Raw genomic sequence first — 19,379 nt, forward strand, 5'->3', positions numbered from 1 at the left:
CCGCCTTAAAGCAGTAACTAGATATAGGAGGGCTCTGCAAGTAATTCCCCTTCTAATATAGCTCGGAATTGCGGGTAGCATAGGAGCCAGGATAGGAGGAATAGCTCACTCTGTCTCCTCTTATCAAGTTTTGACCCAAGAATTTTCAGAAGTCATAGAGTAGCTGAGACTCTAATTGCCTTACAGGATCAAGCTGATTCCTTAGCCACAGTAGTACTACAGAATAGAAGAGGATTAGACTTACAGCAGAGAAAGGTAGAATCTGCCTCTTCTTAGGAGAAGAGTGCTGCTTTTATGCCAACTAGTCAGGCATTGTCAGGGATAAGGCAAAAGATCTAATCGAATGAGCAACAAAAAGAAGACAGGAGCTATCCAAGTCCTGGGATATTTGGGGGTGGTAGGGTCTGGAAATGGATTCTCCCATTGGCAGGATCACTGTTAATGCTACTCATAGCCGTAACATTAGGACCATGTCATCTAAATTTCTTAACTCGCTTTATTTCATCTCACCTATATGCCTTTAAACTTAAGATGGTCCTACAAACCAGAAGAACTCCCTACAAACCCCTTTGAGAGGAAGAAAAGGAATGCTAACCCCATGGTCATTGCCCCTTATCAGCAAGAAGCAGCTAAGAGCAGTCATCGTCCCTGTTCATTGTAACATCCCGGTAGTCATTGTACCACAAGGCTAAGAAAAGCTTGTGGGACTAGGGGTGGGCGAGGGAGGGGGGGTGAGAAGGCTAAAGGGCTAATTCCAATGTAACCCTGATATTTGGGGGGCTAGCAATCTGAATCTGTGCCAGCAAGCCCAGTGTACATTCTTTATAACCTATAATTAAGTCACTGCCTCTTTCCCAGAAACTGGTCTTGCAAGACCTGTTACCTAAATACAGAGGCCATAAACCATGAACAGTGCACAGCCCCGGAGGAGGGGGTTATTAGAGCTGGCAACAGGCCAGACCATTAGATATGGTCTCAAGACTCCCAACAGTGGAGTGCTCATTGTAATAGATTTTTACTCAAACAAACTATTAAAATTTTAATATGCCTCAGTTTATCTTTTAACAATGGCAACCCAGTTCTCCAGGCTCAGGCCACTCTGTCTCTTTAGCCTTATTCTCTTGTCCCTTTAAGCCAGTGGTTCTCAACCTTGGCTGCACATTAGAATCACCTGGGAATCTTTTTAAAATCCTGATTTCTGGGCCTCATCCTCCGGAAATTCTGGTTTTTTTTTTTTGTTACTAATGTGGCCTCACCCCATAACAAAGAAACAGAATTTCCGGAGGATGAGGCCCAGAAATTAGGATTTTAAAAAGATTCCCAGGTGATTCTAATGTGCAGCCAAGGTTGAGAACCACTGCTTTAAGCCTGACACTTTGTTTCAGACCCACGGATACTAGTAATTCTTCTAAACATAGACTATTAAAAACAAGGTCTCTGTACTCTCAGTGCTTGCTTCCTATACTTTCTTTAGTCCTCAGTTGAAGGGTCACATCTTTCAGGCTCTTCTCTGACCACCACCCTTCCTTCCATAGGTGCTGCTGTTCAATGCCCCATCATGTTCTGTTCCCATTTACACTTAGCATCCTGGATTATATAATTACCCACTTATGTGTTGCTTTGACTGTGCTCTGTCATCTGGAACATGTAACTCCTGGCAGAGGACTGGGAGCTGGTAGATTGTGGCACATCCAGAAATGTAGTATAAAAGGAGCTGAAAGTTGAGTGAGGAATCTTGGGGAATGAGATGAGGCTGAAATGGTCTGTAGTGGCCGACTCTGAAATCTTTCCAAGTTGTGGTGCCATTTTGGAATTATTTTTCCTCTTGTTAATGGATGTTGTTTGACTATATTGCTCCTGACAACAATTAAGCAGATAACAAATGCAATCTTTTTTGTCTTTCTATCAGAAGAGCAAAGAAAATGATTTGCCTTTTCATTTGGGAAAAAAATCCCTGCTAACAAAGGGAGTGATTGTAGACAATATAATTAATTGCTTTTCCTAGGACTATTATTTGATATCTGTTTGAGATTTTATTTTAATTACTCCTTTGTGTACCTTATTTGCATATATTTGCATATGTCTATATGATGCACTTAAGTAATCTAACTAAAATGACTTTAGCTGACTGCAAAGCCTTGCCTTCAAAGTAGAACAGCACTGAAAGAGAAGGTAGATTTTAAAATAGTTTCACAGAGAACAAATCAAAGTGCCTTAGGATAGAGATATGGCAGAGTTTTAAGGGTTCTACTCCTGGAGAGAGTCTATAGAAAAGGCCAGGTTCAGGTTCCTCCTGAACGTCCCCTGCTGGGGATCGAGCCCAATGTTTCTATCTCTCTCTTTCTTCTTCTTTCTCTCAAAAAAACAAACATATTAAAAAACAAAAAGAAGTAGAAAAGGCCAGGTTCTGCAAACCATACACTTAACAGTCATCTAACGCTTAGGGTGCTTGTACAATTGGGTAGCCCCCTTCGGTGGGGCTAAATTATTAAAATAATACTGAGTTTTGTTCTTTTCCACCAACAGAAACATGAGCTGCTTTTTGGGCCTGATTAAGGGGCTTGTTATTTCATGTCAGTATGTTTTTTTAATTTTTTTTGAGACTCAGGCTCTTCAAGGAGCCAGCCAACTGAAGCCTCATAGAAAGAGTATGTGAGGCAAAGAAGAAGCAGTTCCTGAGAACTTCACTTAGCTGTGAAGAAATTATTGGAAAAGAAGTACACCTATTGGAGTTTCTTAGTACTAATGTGGACTAAGTAGTCTTTTGTGGGGAAAGGAAGGAGAAATCCAAACTTTATGAGATGAGCTTAGAAGCTTTCTACAAAGGAGAGAGGAATTAGAGAAGTGGAGTGCTATAAGTGTCAGAAAAAAATTGTTAAAGACTTAGAAATGGGCTAAATAAATAAATAAATAAATGGTAAGTATCCTGTCTAGTGAACCCTTCAGGGTTGTCTCTACTTTTCACTAACTTTGAGCTATTTACAACTCTGTTAGTTGTAGATTACTAGCAATGAAAATGACTCTATAAATATGCAAATGATCCTGTCCAATGGAGCGACAATTGACTTCCTCTCATCCTCCCCCACCCTTCTCCCACCCTCACCCAAAGTAGCCAATTTGCATCTGTTTGTAACTCCAGCATTCTTCCTGTCTACATGTGTTGTTCTTGAAATTTCCTTTGACACTATTAGAACATGTTGTCGGTTCTCTCATTAATGAATACATTAAATAATATCTTTAATATGTGCTCATTTTATAGTTGTATAAGGGTTATGATTTTATGTTAAAAAAATACAGGGAATACAGATCAGGGAATATTAAGTAGGGCAATACAATCCTTAACGGCCATTTGTAAGCTTCCCACCACAGGAGTACAAAAGACCAGGAAAACCTTGCTGGACACTAGTAGTCAGACCACACAAGGAATGGAAACTGTCCTGAAGACACCTGATCGCACATCTGCATCCATATGCATTCCAAGCCCACCAGCTCAGCCCCGAATCCACTGATGACCAGTTTCCCTCCAGTGATTGCTTATAAGGATGAAACTCCAGCTCCTGGGTGCTGCTATCATGGACCCAATGTTCCCTTGTCTCAGTGCTATGCAACCCTTACTTTTTCATGTCCCACCATCCTCCATCCCCTTCCCTTAAATAAAGTCACCATGTTCACCTTTCAGGGGAGTTTTCAAGTGTAATCATATATAGTCTCTAAGTATTATTTTGATCACAGAAAAGAAAGGTTAACACTATGTTTTGATCTGATTAATTCACACAGGTTCAGTAGGAATTTTAAAGATATGCACCTATCTGAGTAAAGTTAGTAAATCTAGACTTATAGGTGCTGAACAATTATAATGCCAGATAATTAACTCCTGTCTGGAAGTTTCATAAGGAATCTCAGGTGGCACTTTCTATAGCCTCTGCTAGTCCAAATAGTAAATAAAAAAATCTTATTGGTTATTGTGTTCTGACTTTAGAAAACCAAACCTAAGAAATTAATTTCCAGGTCCAAGATGGCCACCAATAGGATGGCAGTGAGAAAGAGTGTGAGTGAGAGAGAGAAAGGGGAGTGCGTAGACTTGTCGGGCATATGTGTGTGTAAGTGAGGGACAGTTATATTCCACAGGACTGTTGGGGGCTTGCAGACCAGGCTCCCCTAACCAGGCAGCCTATACTACCACTGCAATCTCTCAGGATGGCTGGCTCTGCTGCAGAGACCCCGCCATCTTGAAGGGGAGAGAGGCTGTGACTGGGAGTCCAGCCTCACCTTCACCCAGGGAGACCTTGACACCACCCGGGATCCTACAGCCACACTGGCCAGGGACCTGCTACCTTGGCTGGGAACCCATGAACACTGAGATTCCAGCCTCCCTGGAGTCCGCATTTCTTGGGGACACGCGTGAGAACTTGACTGTGGGAGGGGATTCACAGGGCTGCTGGCAGCCGGGGACTGTAGATCTAAGTCCACAGCCATAGGAGACTGCACCCAGAAAGGCAGCCTGAATTTCTGCACTGGCCATGCAGTGCCAGGGGGGAGAGAGACATGCAGCAGCGTGGTCGCTCTGTCTTTATAATTTCCTTGCTTTTACTCACTAAACCCAGTACATAAGATCTTTCAATTACAAACACTCACCAAGGCTGCAGTGCAGGGAAAGGTGGTTTTGTGGAAGTCTGGGAGCAAAATAGGGAGAGGCAACTAGAAATTCAGCTCTGGAACTGTCTGGTCCCTCCAACCCTGAACAGCCATTTTTCTCCTGAAGATCAGGCTCCTCCTAGCAGTGCAGCCTCACCTAGCCTTGAGCTCGGCAGGGAAACAAGAATTCTGAATCCACCCAGGGAGCCTTTGGGGGACTGGGTTGAGGGGCCATTTGATCCTGGAAAATAATATAGGAACACTGCCACCTAGAGCCCATGTCAAAAATATATGCTTGTGTAAATATGACAGAAAGCAGGCAGAATACAAAGCAAGCAGATTGGTTCTGCCTGCCTGAAACCAAGGTTGTGGAGTCTGACACAGAAGAGTGGTGGATCACTGGGAACTTCAACATGGTGCTGAATACCTAATAGGAAACTGAGACGTGGCAGACAGAACAGTAGAGAGGGGTCTTAAACCAGTCCCCATGGTACATTAAAACTCAGCTGGATGAACTTCACTACTTCACTTTTTTATTTTTTATCTTTTACTTAAGAAATTAATTTTTTAAAATATATTTTATTGATTTTTTACAGAGAGGAAGGGAGAGAGATAGTTAGAAACATCGATGAGAGAGAAACATCGATCAGCTGCCTCCTGCACATCTCCTACTGGGGATATGCCCGCAACCCAGGTACATGCCCTTGACCGAAATCGAACCTGGGACCTTTCAGTCCGCAGGCCGACGCTCTATCCACTAAGCCAAACCGGTTTCGGCAAGAAATTAATTTTTTCTTATTTATTTACTTACTTATTTATTTTTTATTATTAGGCCCAGTGCATGGATTCATGCACATTGAAAGGAAATTAATTAGAAGAAATGTTTTAATATTGCTATTCGCCCTTTCTCTATAATAGAAGTGTCAACTAAATTCATGATCGACAATGACAGATTGAAACACATGCGTGCAATTGGCAGCAGCAAGAGCTTTATATATATGTGCGAGTTAACTTAGCCTTTTATATATATAGAATAAACTTGCTTAATTAGACCTACTTTCTGATTTAGCTAAACCTTTTCCAGCTTAGTGAAGCACCCCAAATTCTCTTTCAGGTAATTGTCAGCCACATAGCAGTAAATATCAACATGAAGCAGATTATTATTGTAGATCATTCAGGGAGAACCTAAAACTTTATATGAAAAAATGTTTTGCCAGTATAAAAGTTCTGTGAAATCATATTAAATAGCTTATTCATGAGAAAAACAAGTGGATCTCTGTTGTGACATGTTTTCTTGTTTTATACTCTACATAGATAAAGTTAGGGTGAAGGCATATAATTGCTTTTAATCCAAAGTGATCAAAGAAATCTAATATGTCCAAGTTTTTTTTTATATAAAAACTCTTCTGAGCTAGCAGTTTTTGAGCTAGCCAGTGATTTCTTTGTGGATTTAGGGGATGGGTGGTAGTACATTTAAAGTATCATAAGTTTAATTAATTTTCAAGGAATTCTGGCAATATGAAATTTATGTAATGGCTTATTTTCATCTATAATACAACAGAACTACTTTATGAAGCTTTATAATCTATTTTATTAATACATGCCAGGTGTAGTTAAATATTTTCAACGCACAAAAGAGGAAATAGTTTTTCACTTGTAAACACCTGGAGAAATGAATAGAATAGAAACTTTCAGTTCTACATCTGCCAGAAGTCGTAAACAAACTTAGCATCACTAATGGTGAGTAACCAAGATCTCAAAGAGTTGTTCGACTTTCCAGTGGGCACGTTTGAAAATTGATTTGAGCTCACAAATAATCTGACAAACAAAAATACTTACAAATCAGATTTTCTGCTTCTTACCCTTCATCCATTTGAGCATTTTGGTGGTATGGTTCCCTTAAACTGTTCAAATATTATCTTTAAAATGTTAAGATATGACTCTCACACAAGTAGAATAATCGCATATTAAAGATTATTTAACTCATTGATCAAGGTACCACCAGAGTGAGAGTGATAAAGCTGACTCAAAATGCATTTGAGGTATGAAGCATTTAAAGGTAATGAAGGAAAAAAAACATTGTTTAGATTTAAAACTGGTTTACACCCAACAGTGAAACAAAAGTATAAACTTTGTCATTTTTTTTTTTCTGCACAGAAATAATTTAATCTCTATCAGACAAAAATCTGATAGTTATTGTGTAACTTTATAGAGTCTGGATCCTAACCAATAGTAAATAGTCTGACAAATAAAGATACATCCCCCTGAAGAATTAAGTAATCCCTTCATGGGCCTATCTGACAATTAATCCATATAATATTGAATCAGGACAAGCAGCCATTCTTTTCCCTTATTCCAAGTTATTGTTTTTTAAATTAAAGGTATTGGGGTAACATTTGTTAATAACACATACTTTTCAGATGTACAACATTTTGATTTGACATCTGTATTCTCTATTGCATGTTCCCCACCCATAGTCTAGTTTCCTTCTGCTACTATATATTTGACCCCCTTTCCCCATTTTGCCCTGCTCAAACCTCCCCTTTCCTCTGGTTATCTTCATTCTATTGTCTATATTTATAAGTCTGTCTTTTTCTTTTGGCAGTTTATTTGTTACTCTTTATTTTATATTCCACCTATGAGTGAATCTTACTTTTTTTTTTTCTGTCTGACATTTCAATTAGCATAATATTCTCAGGATCCGTTCATATTATTGCAAGTGGCAATATTTCTTCTTTTTTATGGCCAAGTAGTATTCCATTGTGTATAAGCACCATATCTTCTTTATCTAATTATTGTCAATGGAAACAGGTTGTTTCCATGTCTTGCTTTTGTAAATAATGCTCCAATGAACTTAGGGGTCATGAATTTTTATTAATAGGTATTTTCATATGGGGGGGGGGTAAATACCCAGAAAAAGAGTTGCTGGATCATATGGTAGTTCTGTTCTTACTTTTTTTAAGAAACCCTATATTTTTTCCATAATGGCTGCACCAATTTACTTTTCCACCAGCAGAGAATGAGGGGTCCCTTTCCTCCACATTATCTTCAACACTATTGTTTCTTGTCTTTTAAATAATAGCCATTCAAATATTTATAAGGTGATACCTTATTGTGATTTGATTTGCATTACCGTAATAACTAGTGATGCTGCACATCTTTTCATATCTTTGTTAGCCATCTGTTTGCCTTCTTGGGAAAGTTCAGGTCCTCTACCCATTTTTAATTGGATTGTTCTGTTTTTACATGTATTTTGGTATTAGTCCCTTATCAAAAGTATCTTTTGCTAATATTTTCTCCCATTTGGTTGTTGCCTGTTTGTTTCGTTGATTGTTTCTTTTGCTGTGCAGAAGCTTTTTCGTTTGATATAATCATTTATTTTTGCTTTTGCTTCCTTGCCTTTGGGGTCATGTTCACAAAAAATAACTCTGAGACTCATATTCGTGAGTTTAGTGTCTATGTTTCCTTCTATGTACTTTATTGTTTCAGATCTTAAATTTAATCCATTTTTAGTTCATTTATATGTGTGATTTCAGATAGCAGTCTAGTTTCATTGTTTTGAATATGGCTGTCCAGTTTTCCCAGCACCATTTATTGAAGAGACCTTATTTTCTCCAGTTCATATTCTTGGCATTTTTTTTTTTGTCAAAATTAGTTGCCCGTATATATGTAGATTTATTTCTGGGCTCAATTCTGTTCCATTGGTCTGTGTGTTGTTTTTTAGTCAATTCCATGCTGTTTTACTATAGCTTTGTAATTTGAGGCCAGGGAATATGATACCCCCCCAGCTTTGTTCTTTTTTCTCAGGATTGCTTTGGCTATTTGGAGTCTGTTATTCTGTACAAATTTGAAGATTTTGTCATTGTTGTTCTGTATCTGTGAAAAATGCCATTGGGACTTTTTAGGGATTGCATTGAATCCGTAGATTGCTTTAAGTATTACGGGCATTTTAACAATGTTAATTATTCCAATTCATGAACATGGAATATTTTTCCATTTCTTCTGTCTTCTTCAATTTATTTCAACAATATCTTATGATTTTCTGTGTACAGGCCTTTATTTTCAAAAATTTCCTAATTTTTAAACACATGATGCTTTTGTACTTGGCCCCAATGAACTGGCAAGGAAATATAGATTTCCAAACTCAGGAAAGAAAGATCTTTTTCATTAATTTAGCAAAAATATTTGGAATTTATTATGAACTAGGCACTGCACTAGGCCCTGGGGTATAGCAATGAACAAAATATACAAACATTTCTGATGGCTCTTCCATTCTTGTAGGGGAGGTAGATTATAAGCAAGATGTGTTTACATATGAGATGGAAATAGGACTATCACAGATGTGTTATAGTATGTTAAATGATGAAAAGTGCTAAGGAGAAGAATCAAGCAGGAAGAGGGGATAGGGAATGTTAGCATTTGTAGAAAAGGTGATCAGGGAAAGTTCTACAGGAACTGAGGAAGGAGGGTATCAAAGTAGGCCTTGGGGGAAAAAGGAATTTGTATTATGTTCCAGACCCCTGCTAAGTTCTGGAAATTTAGGAGAAAAGGTTATGACGAGGAAACTCCTAACAGCTAGGTGAGTGCTTAAATGTCACGTGAGAACTTTGTATGTATTACCATCATTGCAACCATTGCGTGGTTACAGAAAATGCAATAACCATACATAATAACCACTGGATGGTTTTAAAAAGATTTGGTAAGGTTTGGACTTTATTGTGGCTGGTAGATTTGGGGTTCACATTAATAATGTAAATTTCCAATCATAAATTTTATTTGGTTAATTTTAAATGATAAAAACATTTCAATGATAATATAATCATTACTAGTGGCCCGGTGCACGAAATTCATGCACATTAAAAGGTAATTAATTAGAGGAAATATTTTAAATTGCTATTTGCCCTTTCTCTATAATAGAAGTGTCAGAGATGAAAGAAAATTAGAAAAATATATATGAAAATCTCTCTTCTGTCAGAGTCTGGGGCATGCCGCGAGACTCAGAGTCAAGTCCTTGCCCAACCACGTGCACCTCAAAATTGTGTGAGACCCAGACCTGGCCAGCCACATCCCCATCAAGCTCCACAGGGTGGGAGGCACAGCCTCAGGTCCTCCAGCCCAGCACTGGGCAGGGGGTGCAGCCTCAGGTCCCTCATCAAGCCCTGCCTGGTGAGGGGTGCAACACCAGGGCAGGGGGCATGGCATTCATCCCCTGGCCCCGACACAGGTTCCGCGGCCCCAGTGCCAGGGTGGGAGGGCATGACCTCAGGTCCCCCGGCCCTGGCGCATGGGCGGGAGGGCAGGAAGTCATGAGAGCATGAGGGCTTGACGGACATTTTCATATTAGCTCTTTATTATATAGGATGTGCTTTTAGGAATCTTTTAAATGATATAATGGCATTGGTGCTATTCCACTTCCTGCCTTAAGTTCTTTTGAGAGAGAAAAAAATAGTGTTATTTAAGAAAATGTACCTTAAACTACACTATGCCTTAGTCTTTGCCTCTCTCTTATAAGGCTGTCTGGAATTAAAGTGCATTTGTCATTGGTTTTGGTTTCAAAAAACCCCATTGTTTTTTCCTAATTTAATTTTATTTCTACGCAAGTAAAGTACCACTATAATATTGCATATGCTATGCAGAGAAGAGTAGAAATTATAATTGCCAGTACTTCAGTACAATTTTCCCAACTCTGAGAAATGTCATTGACAGACAGCATGTGTGTCTGATGATGATGATGAGTCAGCAGAACAGAAAGCACTTAAATAGAAACAACCCAAGCACATGATAGAAGATCCTCAGGCGTGATTGCCAAAGTGAGTAGGGTAGTGCAGCAATTAGCTTGGTAATGTGAAGATGTCACAGAAGAGTATATATTATCTTAGAGATATTAAGGGAACAAAGTAGTCTTAAAACAGCCCTTTTCATCTTTCAGTATTTTTCAGAAATATCAACCCTCTGCAGTGTTATGGTAGTTATGGATGTGAATTAGCAATCCAACAGGAATTTCAATTTCAATTAAAATTCTTGCTTGACTAAGACCTCTTCTCTCTTTTTCAAAACAAACTGACCAAAGTTATTAGTGCACTTATAAAATTAAAAATTCCTTGCAGGCATCTCTGGAGCACCTAACCTATCACAGGTATACAATCAAAGTTTTCTTTCTGAATTGAACAACAGCACTGCAACTAAACCTAATGCCACTCATGGACACTGACCATGATAATAAGCACTACAAGTACCATATACAAAATGCCAGGCACTGTAAAACGTACTCTGTAGGGTGATATTCCATAATCCTCTCAGTAACTTTAAGACTAAACCTTGAAGGTTAAGCCATGGGTCAGAAACTTAAGTAGTTTTTCCAAAGCTATGTGGCTGTTATAAATTCTCTATCTTGGATTTGAATGCTCTTTCTACCATCCTAGTTACTCGGCCCTCAGATAATATTGGCATTTTTTCCCCCCATAAGAGTTAAAACAAGCAAAAGAAAAACCACTTGAAAAGTTCTTTGTATATTCTAATTTTATGTTAAAACACCTTATGAGGTCACACATGGAATGAACCTTTACCACAAACTGAAAAATGAGGACTTTTATTGTTATAGTTGTGTCCCACTTAGAATCACTTTCAGCTTTAAAAAAGAAAAAAAAGAAAGTACTAATTTAAACAACTTGCATCTGGATGAGGACCTCCAGTCCTTCTCTTGCATATTGCATTAGGTAATTCTTCCCTTCCAAGGCTACATAGTGCTGAAAAGATTTACACTTGGAGTAGTAGTTCCATATACCAGTAATAACATTAGGCTGTTCTTCCCCACTTCAAATACCTTCTCTTTTTGTATTAGTTTTACAGACGGGCTTCAATAAGTATACAATACATACTCAGCAAAAATCAGAATAAATCTCAGGCTCTTTTGGCTTGTGAGAAGTTTGGTTATTCTATTGATTTTTTCCTAATATGGTTACAAATTTCAGTAATTTCTAAATTGGGGTAAAGAGATCAGACATTTTATTTCTTGTTTTTTTCTCTTCATAATTCCAATATGCTATAGAGGTTACTTAGATAGTTTTCAACATGTCATATAAGTGGTATAGTTTGATACAGCTGTATTTGCTCAAAAATAAATGGCATTTACTGGCCTAAAACCACTTTACTAAGGTTCCAAAATGAAGCTTTTCCCCCGCCCCAGTAACTACTTTAAAATGTATTATTTGGTTTCAGTGGTTAGGGACCAGGTAAGTCCCAGCAGATATAAATGAAAACAGCTTTTTCAAAGGTAGATGTGCCCCCTCTCAGGACATTGTTATATAGAAAAAATCAGAGCTGCTACTCCTTGGTTCAGGAGAGCTTAACAGCCTGGTGTACCAGTAGATGTGTTCAGCAATCAGAATTCCTTGTGAAACAGCACACCAACACAGAGTAATTAAGAAATATTTAATGGAGGAGCTGATTACCTGGGTGTAAGCAGGATTAGGGAAACCAGTGAAGGATGGTGAAGGTTGTCAACAGGAGGAACACTGACCATGCCAAGGCCTCTAGGGCAAAAAGAAGGGGCTGATAACTAAAACCTCTGGAGAGCTAAAGCTATAGGAGAGGTGCACCTAGGAGGGGCCATGACATTAGTAGAGGAACCAAGATAGAAAAGCCTCTGCCAGTTGTAGCCTGGCAGGCAGGGAGCTGGAGAAGTAAATACCTGGTCCCATTCTCCTACTGTGCTCCAATCCCTTGCTGGTGCTTCCCATGGACTGAATACAGGTAGACCAGGAGCAAGAGGGCAGGAAGTCATGGATGTGGTGCATTCCAGATAAGCCTCCTGAGATTCAAAGCAGGGTGGAGCAGAGCTGCAACAGCTCCTATAGAGCAGGCTAGGGCAGGACTTTTCAACCTGGAAAATGTGGAGGCTGTCCTGTGCACTGTGGGAGGTTTAGTAGCATCCTTGGTCTCTACCTATTAGATGATAATAGTGTCATCCCTGTCCCCCAAGTTGTGACAATCAGAAATGTTTCCAGACATTGCCAAGTGTCTCATGGGGAGCAAAATTGTCCCTGAGTGAAATCATTAGGTTATTGGATTAAAAGTGAAATTGTGACCTCAAGGATGACCATTCATCCATTAAAGAAAAAAATGTGTTGTTTTATTCTGGCTTAACTATTACAAAACTGTGATGATGACCACTGGAATTACAAAGATGAAAAGGCATGATCTTTCTTTCTTGAACCTTACCATTTTATAGAGGAAGGCATATAATAAGGCAATTGCAGATGAAATGTGGGGTTCGGGGTACAGACTTGTCTTCCCATGGATTCTTGTCCTCACAACGTTTGAAGAATAAACTCACGGACAAAAAGGTTTCTTTAATAAAAAATATAGAAGTTTATTGGAAGCAGATACAAATTCCAACTGGAGAATCCCAGGGGAATCCAAAGGGGATCCCTGGGGGAGGGGCCTCAAAATGGGAAAAGCCTACAGTCTCTCAAAAATCAATCTAAAAAATAATGTGTCTGGTGTCCCTTTGTCTCTGGTTTATATATGCTGCAGTTCTTTGTCTGAACCTGACCCTTTTTAATTAGTCTCTTTTCTTAATTTGGGACCTTCTCCCATGCGTTCCTCATTGGTCATTCTGCTACATAGAATTAGTTTCAAAGCTCAAAGCCCATATGGTGCCCCCTCTTTCTTTCCCCATTATCTTGCTGGCTGGAGTTGCCTTTGATCTCCCAGTTGCTCAGGCCAGAGATATCTCTGTCCTTGGTTTATGGCTGCTTTAATTGCTCAGGCCAGTAATGTTTCCATATGCCTAGACCCCCTCTTCCTGTGGCATTTCTCTATCCTCTGTACAAGTAAGATAAGCACTTTGGCATCTTCAAGTCTCCATCTATGCATTATTTTCCCTTGCACCCTCTTTATGTCCAAGACTACCTAAACCTATCCACAAATCAATAAACGTGATACATCACATAAACAAATTGAAAGAAAAAAACCGCATAGTCATATCAATTGATGCAGAAAAAGTGTTTGACAAAATCCAACACCCATTTTTGTAAAAACTCTCAGCAAGGTGGGAATAGAAGGATCACACTTCAACATAATAAAAGCCATATATGACAAACACACAGCCAACATCATACTCAATGGACAAAAACTAACACCATTTCCCCTAAGAACAGGAACAAGACAGGGATGCCCACTCTCACCACTCCTGTTCAACATAGTACTGGAAGTATTAGCCATTGCAATTAGACAGGAAGAAGAAATAAAAAGCATCCAAATTGGAAAAGAAGAAGTAAAACTGTCCATATTTGCAGATGACATGATATTGTACACAAGAAACCCTAAAGACTCCATCAAAAAACTATTAGACTTAATAAATGAATTTGGCAATGTAGCAGGATATAAAATTAACGCCAAGAAATCTATGGAATTTATATACACCAATAGTGAACTTACAGAAAGAGAGACTAAAAAAACAATCCCATTTACCATCACACCAAAAATTTAAGATACCTAGGAATAAACTTAACTAAAGAGGTAAAAGACCTCTACTCAGAAAACTACAGGACGTTGAAAAAAGAGATAGAGGAAGACATAAACAGATGGAAGAACATACCATGTACTTGGATTGGTAGATTCAACATTATTAAAATGTCCATACTACCCAAAGCAATCTATAAATTCAACACACTTCCCATTAAAATACCAACGACATATTTCACAGACCTAGAACGAACTTTCCAAAAATTCATCTGGAATAAAAAAAGACCCCGAATAGCTGCAGTGATCCTGAGAAAGAACAAAGTAGGTGGGATCTCAATACCAGATATCAAGCTGTATTACAAAGCCACTGTTCTCAAAACTGCCTGGTACTGGCACAAGAACAGACATATAGATAAATGGAATAAAGTAGAGAGCCCAGAAATCGACCTGAACCAATATGTTCAATGAATATTTGACAAAGGAGGCAAGAACATACAATGGAGTCAAGATAGTCTCTTCAAAAAGTGGTGTTGGGAAAATTGGACAGATACATGCAAAAAAAATGAAACTAGACCACCAACTTACACCATACACAAAAATAAACTCAAAATGGATAAAGGACTTAAATGTATGACGAGAAACCATAAAAATACTAGAAGAATCCAAAGGCAAAAAAATCTCATACATATGCTGAAGCAATTTATTCACCGATACAGCTCCTAGGGCATTGGAAACTAAAGAGAAAATGAACAAATGGGACTACATCAAAATAAAAAGCTTCTGCACAACAAAAGAAACCATCAACAAAACAACGAGAAAACCCACTGTATGGGAAAACATATTTGCTAATGTTATCACTGGTAAGGGTTTAATCTCCAAAATTTATAGGGAACTCATACAACTTAACAAAAGGAAGTTAAACAATCCAATCAAAAACTGGGCAAAGGACCTAAATTGACACCTTTCAAAAGAGGACATTCAGAAAGCCAAGAGACATATGAAAACTTGCTCAAAGTCACTAATTATCCGAGAAATGCAAATCAAAACAACAATGAGGTACCATCTCACACCTGTCAGACTGGCTATCATCAACAAATCCACAAACGACAAGTGCTGGAGAGGATGTGGAGAAAAAGGAACACTTGTGCACTGCTGGTGGGAATGCAGACTGGTGCAGCCACTATGGAAGACAGTATGGAGTTTCCTCAAAAAACTGAAAATGGAACTCCCATTTGGCCCCGTGATCCCACTTCTAAGAATATATCCCAAGAAACCAGAAACACCAATCAGAAAGGATATATGCACCCCTATGTTCATAGCAGCACAATTCACCATAGCTAAGATCTGGAAACAGCCTAAGTGCCCATCAGTAGATGAATGGATTAGAAAACTGTGGTACATCTACACGATGGAATACTATGCTGCTGTAAAAAAGAAGGAACTCTTACCATTTGCAACAGCATGGATGGAACTGGAGAGCATTATGCTAAGTGAAATAAGCCAGTCAATGAAGGAAAAATACCACATGATCTCACTCATTCATGGATAATAGAGACCATTATAAACTTTTTTTAAAAATATATTTTATTGATTTTTTACAGAGAGGAAGGGAGAGAGATAGAGAGTTAGAAACATCGATGTGAGAGATACACTGATCAGCTGCCTCCTGCACATCTCCTACTGGGGATGTGCCCGCAACCCAGGTACATGCCCTTGACCGGAATCGAACCTGGGACCTTTCAGTCCACAGGCCGACGCTCTATCCACTGAGCCAAACCGGTTTTGGCCATCATAAACTTTTGAACAATAATAGATACAGGGGCAGAGCTGCCTCAAACAGATTGTCAAACTGCAGCGGGAAGGCCGGGGAGGGTTGGGGGGCAGGAGGGAGGGGGGTAAGAGATCAACCTAAGGACTTGTATGCATGCATATAAGCATAACCAATGGACATAAGACACTGGGGGATAGGGGAGGCTAGGGGACTGTCAAGGGCGGGGGGGAAAAAAGGACACATATGTAATACCCTTTGTAATACTTTAAGCAATAAAAAGAAAAGAAAGATAAATATTATTTTTTTGCACACAAAAAAATGAACCTGAGCATGCTTTAGGTTCATAGCATGTTTACCACGAAATGAAAATTTTGGTTAATAGTTTTTGAATAATTACTTATCTCAAATTAGCCAAATTTAATTAATTTGAAAACTTGACTTTAATTTGAAAACTATTTTGCTGTCAAATTTAATATTTTAACAATAATCTTAATTTACACTGTAAATATTAATGAAAAGGATCACTTTACATCCTTGTGAAGGCTCTGAGCATTCCTGTTGTTAGGCTAGATTTAGACATAGGGCCTATTGGCCAAGCCTCCGTTTATCTGGATTCTGATTTCAGCTGGACCAAATCTCTTATGTTATTTGGTTCCTGATCTGGGCTGGGCATGGGAAGCAAGAAGCAGCCATGGGGACAGGAGACCTTCCTCAGAAGGGGTGAGTGTTCAAGCCCCTGCACCATTGGGGGGGGTCTGTGCCCCACCTCTGTTGATCCCCAAGTTTTCTCCTACTGGCCCCCAACAGTGCGTGTCTTAGGTCGCTCCACCCTGTGGGGTCTTACCCATCTTTGACTACCAGCCATCTCGGGGCCAAGTAGGGTGATGTGAGGTTCAGTTCTGTCTCCTTGGTAGCTTATGTCCCTCTGGCCTCCATGCCCAGCAACTGCCTTTGGATCCCCTCGCCTGCTGGCGGGGTCCCGGCATTGATCATAGGGAACCCAGGTTTCTTCTCCAGAGAGGGCCCAGCTTAAGCCATTGGGCAAGAGACAGATCCATGGTACCAGCTTTTCATGATCTCAGCTTGAACAGAGAGCCTAGACAACTGGAATCCTTTTGGCAAAAAAAAGGTCAAGAGAGGTCAATACAGAATGCTTAAGTGCCTTCCCAGGAGGGAATAAATCCCTTCATATTCTTAAAACATTCAAAGTAAATATTAATTTATAAGATTGTTTGGGATAAATGCATAATATACTGTTGTAAAGCATCAAAATTTAATAAAACTTTGTAGAATAATACCATGTAAGAATATTCTTTCCTCTAGGTCATGACAACTTAATTTTAAACTCAAGGTTTGGAATGAGGAACCTAGTTTTAAAAAAAGAAATTTACAGAAGCAGAGACAGTATGCTATCTAAATTACAGTTTTGGGTGAACACATTATCTAGAGTCCTTGGTGACCTAGGTTAAACTTAGGCATGTTATCTAAATTAGTTTTGGGTCTAGAACCCTTGGGTGACCTGGTTAAACTTAGGCATGTTACCTAAATTACAGTTTTGGGTCTCCAGAACACTGAGTTGACAAGTTAACTGGAGCCCTCTGACCTTGGGATAGCTGTGCTGTCCTTCCCAGGTAAAGGAAAAATGTGCCTTTTAAGATCAGTATGAAACTATAGTTTTTACCTGAAATGATTGTTACCATATTTCACTTTACCGTGCCCTAGGTGGTCTCTGGGATATTGGTTGTCTGGTTTGTCTTCTTCCTGCTGGATTACACTTGGAGAACTTGAACTTAAAAAAGAAAAAACTTTTTTACACCGAGTAACTTATAGGGTTACTTCTTGGATCTTGACTGATATTGCCACAAAGCCATGTATTTCAAGTCAAAGTCATTAAACATTTATGGTGACTGTACTTATTTTCAGATTTGGTATTTTAACAGTGAAAGGGCGAGGACTACGCCTTCCACCTTGCCCCAGGGTAAGGGCTACACCCTCCACCTTACCCCAGGGTAAGGGCTATGCCCTCCACCTTGCCCCAGGGTAAGGGCTATGCCCTCCATCTTACCTTGGCCATGTGCTCAGCAAGGCTTCTTCCTGGAAGCCAAGCCGCTGCTGGCCACGCCCAGGATTTCTCTGGACTGGCCAATGATAGTCAAGGGAAGTGCACGCCATTACTATGACCACATCCTGTGTAATGAGACACCGACTGGCGCCTGGCCAATCGGCAGGGCCCACAGTCCTTTCTCCTCCCCTTACCCCAGCCCCCTATAAAGCCTCTCTCCACACAGAGTTCTCTCTCTCGGCCACTGGAGCTTACCGTTGCATCGGTGAGTGTGGCAGGGGAGCCAAACCAGAGTTTGAAATGAATGACTCTTTGCTTTTGCATCGGACTGACGGGCTCCCTGGGGGTCTTGGGAACTTTGAAATCTGGGCACAACAACAGCAAATCATTAGATTATCCTGTAAATATTAGTGCAAGATATTTCAAAATATTAAAATTTCTCCTTTTTATTAAATTTAAAATAATATTTTTAAACAGCATTCCCTTTTGGCTTATTTGCATATACAGAGGGATCATGAGATGCCTTCAGTAACTTTTTAGAAGAATTTTACTTTACTAGGATTCAATTGCTTACAAAAATTAGTAAATTTAGTAGTTTTATGTCTGATACAGGAGGCGCAAATGCTACCCCACCTCCAGCCTAATTTGGAATGCAGTAGTGAGGAGCTTTTGTTATTTCAAATTACATCTTAAAATTTCACTGCTGTATTTTAAGAAATATTAAACAAAATAACTTGTTTTGCCCTTTCTCAGAGGCAAAAACTTAAAATATATTTATTAATTTTTATTTGATAAAGCTATCCATGTGATTTCAAGTACATTAAATTTAGCTAAATTAAAAAATCTTTTAAAAAGGGAGAATAAACTTTTGAAAACATTTCAGGGCCCATGAAATTTCTCAAAGTCATTCCTTGGTTATAGTTTTGAAATCCAACTTGAGAGACCATCAAATATATATATGATTTAAAAATTATATACTTATTATAATTATTAAGAGATATCAGCTGAAACTGGTTTGGCTCAGTGGATAGAGCATCGGCCTGCGGACTGAAAGGTCCCAGGTTCGATTCCGGTCAAGGGCATGTACCTTGGTTGCGGGCACATCCCCAGCGGGGAGTGTGCAGGAGGCGGCTGATCGATGTTTCTCTCTCATCAATGTTTCTAACTCTCTATCTCTCTCCCTTCCTCTCTGTAAAAAATTAATAAAATATATTTAAAAATAAAGAGATATCAGTTAAATTTAAACTGGTTTTAAAATTTTGGGTGGGGTCACAGAAATTGGATTACTGTTATCAGTCCCTTTTAATGCTTTGACATAAGCTATTTAACTTTTGTTTAGGGAGGGAACATAAAACCTTTAATTGTCCTTAGTTTAAGGAAAGGAGGGTTTTCTAGATTTAAGAGATTATAAACACTTTCTGCCCCATCTGCATTTCCTTAAAG

The sequence above is a fragment of the Myotis daubentonii genome, chromosome 2 (genome assembly GCF_963259705.1).
Source record: "Myotis daubentonii chromosome 2, mMyoDau2.1, whole genome shotgun sequence".
Classification (NCBI taxonomy): Eukaryota; Metazoa; Chordata; class Mammalia; order Chiroptera; family Vespertilionidae; genus Myotis; species Myotis daubentonii.